This window comes from Panthera onca, chromosome B3, assembly GCF_046562875.1.
Source record: "Panthera onca isolate mPanOnc1 chromosome B3, mPanOnc1 haplotype 2, whole genome shotgun sequence".
Taxonomy (NCBI): Eukaryota; Metazoa; Chordata; class Mammalia; order Carnivora; family Felidae; genus Panthera; species Panthera onca.
This window is the reverse complement of record NC_138344.1, coordinates 139348135-139354141: the sequence shown is the minus strand read 5'-3', so window position 1 is coordinate 139354141 and position 6007 is coordinate 139348135. Positions and strand designations below refer to the sequence as shown.

Here is a 6007-nt window from a genome sequence, read left to right as displayed (position 1 = left end):
GACAGTCACAGGGTTAAGCATCACTAGTTGGGCCTGCGTTAAGATCCTAGCTTCTTTGCTCTCTGATCTCGTGTCTTCAAGAAATTGAGCCTCAATTTTCTCACCTTTATGATGCAGACTGTGATAAAAGCCCTTAACTGAAAAGCTTGTTGTGAATATTAAGTAGAAATTACACACCCACACACACACACACACACACACACACACACACAGTTCTTAACCCAGTCTAGCACGTAATAAATAGTCAATAAATGTGATCTGATTGTTAATACTGTTCAGTGGCAGTTGAAGCAACACAGGTGTTTCATGAATTTTTGCCCCAACTCCTTGCTAAGATAGGTGCTCGACAATGACCCATTTAGGTTCCCTTCCTCACGGAGGAGAAGATTAGGACAGTGCTCCAGTGGGGAGCAGGGCCCCTGAGGAAGGAGAAGGCATTCGGGATCTGGCAGGCACTGTCCTCACTGACTCACTGTTGACCTTGGCTGCCACATCTACTTTCTGATTTGTCCCCAAAGAAAGCCAGTGCCCCGACTTTGAAGTGTTGACAAAGTATTTCAAAGTGCATCTTCCCCAGTTCCAGGAATCTCACTGAGGGAACACATCCCCGGCCAGCATCTCGTTCCCTTAGGTAGGCTCAGAATCCAGGGCTGAAGAACACCGCAGCTGGCTGCCTTGTGCCTGGCGGGTGACCTCCCCCCAGGAACCTGGGTGGGGAGACACGTCCAGGTGGCTCTTTGTCCCTGGGGCGTGGCCTCGCTGCCTCCTTTCCGCCATCCATTCACGCCCCTCTGACTCACTTCTGTTGCGGCCAAGAGGGCAAGTGTTGAGAGGCTGTTTAACACACACACACACAACAAGCCCTATAATCAACCAAAGTGGTCATTTGATCTACGTGGGAAAGCATGTCCTGCCGTCGGCTCCCAGGCACCAGGAAGTGACACCAGCAAGCGAGGAGGCCACACCACTAATAGGAGTAACTGCCATCTGTTCTAGAATGCCTGCTGGTCACCAGGCATTTCATGTGCCCCATATCACTAGTCTTCACGGCAACCCCCTGAGGGAGGCCTTGCAGGTTCTGTGTTACAGATAAAGGAACGGGGGTCGGTGAGGTTAAGAAACTTGCCCGCATCCTCCACAGCTAATAGGTGGCAAACCTGGGATTCTAGCCAGGTGCGGCTGACGTGGGAGCCTGGACCCTGTCCATTCTGCCATGGTGACAATCAATTGGACACGGTCATAAGAAGTATGTAGAAAACAACAAGCGTGGGTTTGAGTCATGAGCAGTAAAGGGCCCCAGGCCCATAGGGAATTTTTTCAGGGCCTCTGCAACATTCTAGATGTTGCTTAATAGTTGATTACTGTCTCCCTGTGGCAAAATTCCACAGGCTTTAGTGAAGGACCTGCCATGTGCCTGGACTCACACAATACTAGATATTTCTCAGAACTCTAGGTCTGTGTACCTTTCTATGAACTCATTACCATCGTATCCAGTTGTGGCTCTCATTACTGTTGTCCTTGATTGGTGCCCAGGGTCCCTTCTCCGTATGGCTCTTCTTCTGTCCCCATCAGCCTGAGGCTCCAATCTGCTTGCTTATCATCTCCCCACTGAGGCTACCCTAGGTTTGTTGGGTCGCCTTTATCACCAGTGGCATCTGAAACATAGGATTTAGCATTTCTTGCTGATTATTTCTTTTCTCTTGGTCTCCCCAGGAATAAACCCAAAGTCCCTTTCACTGTTGGGATTTTCTTAACCATTTATGGCAGGGTCCAGAGAATGCTAAAAGATGGTTCCAGGCAGAAGCACATCAGCTGAGTTTGGTCCCTGAATGTTTCTCTGAGGTGGTTCCAGCATTTCCTCCTCTGCGCTGACTCCAAATGGCCAACCATTCTGAGATTCGCATCATCTAACTAATTAAAGCAGTCATCCCTTCCTGATAATTTTTTAAATTTAAGTCTCACTAAAACAAAAGTAAATACAATTCCTGTCATTTTAGAATTTATGTAAGTCTTTATGGAATTATGGTTAACAGATTAAATGAAGGGTCTACTTCCTTGAACCCTTAATTAGGTCTTTTGAATTGGGACCATTCTGGGGAAGATTATCTCAAAGTTTAAAGATTAATGATACGTCTATGGGGCCTCTGGGTGACTCAGTTGGTTAAGCGTCTGTCTTTGGCTCAGGTCATGATCTCATGGTTCGTGGGTTTGAGCCCCACGTTGGACTGTTTGCTGACAGCTCGGAGCCTGGAGCCTGCTTCGAGTTCTGTGTCTCCCTCTCTCTCTCTACCCCTCCCTTGCTCGCTCTTTCTCTCTCTCCCTCTCTCTCTCTCAAAAAATAAACATTAAAAATTTTTTTAAAAGATTAATGATATGCCTAGAACAGAATGAAGAAGCAAATAAGATATAAGTCAGTCAAAAATTACCTCCCCAGGTGACCTTGAATCAGAAAAAAAAAATTGCTTGGATCTTGTTCAGTAAATTGTGCTAGAATAATTGGTTATCAACATAAGAGAAAGATTAGATCCCTATCTCATACTGCGTACACAAAAATGAACTCTAATGGAATGAGAGCCTCAGTATGAAAATAAAAGTCTTAAAAGTGTTAGAAGAAAATTTTGTTGATTTTCTTCATGCCTTTAGGACAGGAGTTCATAAATCCTGCACAAACAGTCCAAACCATTAAGGAAAAGATAAACTCTGTGTAAAAACTGCAGAGGGGTACCTGGGTGGCTCAGTTGGTTGCATGTCCAACTCCGGATCTCAGCTCAGGTCGTGATCTCATGGTGCATGGAACCAAGCCCTTCTTTGGGCTCTGCGTTGACAGTGTCTCCCTCTCTCCCTGCCCCTCCTCTGTTCATATTCTCTTTTGCTCTCCCTCTCTCCCAAAACTAAATAAATAAACATTAAAAAAATTAATAGAATAAATAAAATTAAATAAATAAATAAATAAATAAAATAAACCCACAAAATTAAAAAGGCAAATTATAGATACAGAGGTTAGTAACCAACATTACATGCACTGGGTGTTCCCTAACGACTCAGCAGCTCCCTCAGGATCACAGAGTAATCGGGCGATCGGGGTCTGTGAAGACTTCCCATTTCAACTTTGACAGGGAAACTGGCCACCGTGAACTTCAGCAGAAGCACGATTACCGCATTTATTCGCCGGAAAAGCATCTCTAAGACCACTGCATGGAGACCCAGGTCCCGGCCTCGGGTTGTTCCTAAGCTGTTGGCAGGAGGGAGCCACCCATAAGGAAGGAGAGGATTTACATCGAGAAGCACAGAGAAGGAGGCACAACTGAAGGCACCCAGTGGGAAAGTGGGGTCTGTAGTGACATCCAGATGTGAGGGGCGTGAGCCGTGGCCTCGATGAGAGAGCAGAGCCTCTCCAGGTGGACAAGGTAAGGAAGGGCATCCTAGACAGGAGGGAGCGTGAGCGAGTCAAGGAGGCACGAAAGACTGAAAGACTGCAGCGTGCCCAAAACGCAACAGGTCTCTGTAGCTGGGGTGCTACGTTTGTGCCTTGGGGTGGGAGGCAAGGTGGCAGGAAGTAGAATTAGAAAATGGTTTGGGGCCTCTGGCAATGTTTCTTTGTAAGTTTCTAACTGATTTGCTATTGCCATGGGCTGAACTGTGTCCTCTCTTTCGAGGACCCAGAATGTGGCCTTATTTAGAAAGAGGACTTGGACAGAGACGATCAGATTGCAACTAGGTCATTGGGTTGGGCCAAATCCAATATGGCTGGTATCCTTATTAAGGAGGGAGATGCGGACACGGAGACAAACACATGGAGGAGGGAGACAGTGTAGACAGACTGGGGAGGAAGCCGTGAAGACACAGGTCTGGAATGTCGCACTTACAATTCAAGGAACACCTGAGACGCTCCCAGACTTGGGAGATGATGATGGAATGGGTCTTCAAAGACAGGATGGCTCCACTGACTCCTTGATTCTGAACTTCTGGTCTCCACAACTGTGAGACCCTAAATCGCTGTCATTTGAGGCACCCAAGATGAAGTACTTTTACAGCAGCCACAAGAAATGGATGCAGATGTACACTGGGTGTTAAACCACTAGCAATGAAGACCTCTGTTGGATTAGAATTACCTACGTGACCTTGGCAGGATGTTCAAGCTACCTTCTCCAAGGCTAAGTTGGGGGGGTGGGTGCGTGGTAGGGCTTAATGGTTAACAGCTGAGCCTCTGCCATCAGACTGTTTCTGAATCTCTGCTTTGTCTCTTTTTAGCTGTTTGGCCAGTGCCTCAGTTTCCTGATCTATTCAATGGGGGAGATGCTGACATCCAAAGGGTGATAGGGAAGAGTGAGCCATGCATGGAAAGTTCCCAGTCCAATGCCCGGCACCAGTAAGTGGTCAGTAAATTCTGGCTCTCATTACTGAGCCCACATCCCTTTGGGTCTTTCTCAGTTACAACTGCTCTTTGCTTGAGGTAATTTGCCCACAGGCCCCAGTATGACAGGGACGCTTCTAAGAGTCTGTTTACACGCATCAAATTACCAGCATTTTCCAAGAAAAGTGTCCCCTTTCACTTGAGTATTTACTTACCAAACCTAGCCTTAGCCCAGGGAAAAATGATGCTTGTGGTGGGTGAGCTGGTCCTTGACCCTCAGCCCCTCCCTCGTGGTTCTGCCCAGAATTTCTAGAATATATCCCAAAGTAATCAAAGGCACAGGCACGCATGTAAAGCGAGACATGTGGTGTAGCGGGGGGGGGGTGGGGGGGGAAGGCGTTTCGTCTGGGACCTGGATTTGAATTCCTCCTCCGCCACTGAATAACAGTAGGCACCTTGACCCAGGACCAGGTCTTTAAGCCTCCACTGTCTCATCTGCAAAATGGAGTTGCTGCTTCGTTGGCAGAGACGTTTGCGGATTTCATGAGGCAAAGGCACCAGTGCACATTGCTGGCATTCTTCAGGCCCCCGGTGCCTGGCTGCTCGGCAGATTTTCCCCTTCTGGTGAGATCGGAGACATGGTCCTGGCGGGGGGGGGGGGGGGGGGGGGGCGCTGATGAAATGAAATGGTATCGGTCCTGCTGTGAGACTGGCCAGCGATCAAGTCTCCAGCTGTCCGTCTCCAAATAGCTTAGCGGCCGCAAGTATGATTCAACGTCCATAAATTAAAGAATGCACGGCTCACAAATGTCTCCTTAGCGTTATTTTTATTGAAATCAAATTTCAACCTTGAGCCATCGGGATCTTTCCCGTAATGCTGGGAATGATCGACCAGCCAGATGTGGGGTACACAGTGCCTGGGGGTGTCGGGTTTGCTCTGGGGAGGAACCGAGGAAGGGCGGCTCACACGGGCTGGCAGGACAGAGGGCAGGTGGCGCTCACGCTGCCGGGCAGAGGCGGGTCCGCACGGAGGAGCACACTCATCATTACTGATGTGATGAGAGATCAATGAGGTGTTTCACATGAATCAAAATAGTCCTTTGGGCTAAAAACACAACGAGAGATCTACTCTCCAAACAAATACTTAGGCTCAGGGTACTCATTGCCGACTACAGGCAGTGGGTGGCACAGCTGATCTCTGTCACTTACCCATCTGTGTAACTGTAACTTTGTACCCATTCGATAGCACCCGCATCTTGCTCCTTTGGCCCCCGAAGAAGCGACAGGAATAACAACGACGACGACCGCGACAACCACAGCAAGAACAACCAAGGGACAGGAGGAAATTTGGGGAGGTGATGGATATGTTTATAACCGTGATCGTGGTGATGGTCAGTCTCTTGGGGGTATGAATATATCCAAACTCACCAAACCATGTGTATTATGGGACGTATGTATTCCATATACCAATTAGGCTTCAATAAAGCCGAAAAGAAACTACTGTTGGAGACACGGAAGTCTGTCCTCCGGGGTGATCTAGTTTTGTAGAATCATCTCCGACTCGTGACACCGACCTGTTTGCAGTGGGGGAGTGTGGTTTATGGTAAACCTGAGTGATGTTCACACTCCTAACTGCCTGCGTGATCTGTTTGC

The 6007-nt window shown here is 48.0% G+C and overlaps 1 long non-coding RNA gene across 1 annotated transcript; it reads left to right on the top strand.

Annotated features, from left to right (window-relative positions):
• Positions 1-1038: 1038 nt before the first annotated feature.
• Positions 1039-5785, top strand: LOC132668544 (uncharacterized). The gene is made up of 4 exons (XR_009605610.3): positions 1039-1246; positions 3117-3407; positions 4252-4369; positions 5601-5785. It is a non-coding gene; the product is annotated as an uncharacterized LOC132668544 (long non-coding RNA).
• The last annotated feature ends 222 nt before the right edge of the window (positions 5786-6007 follow it).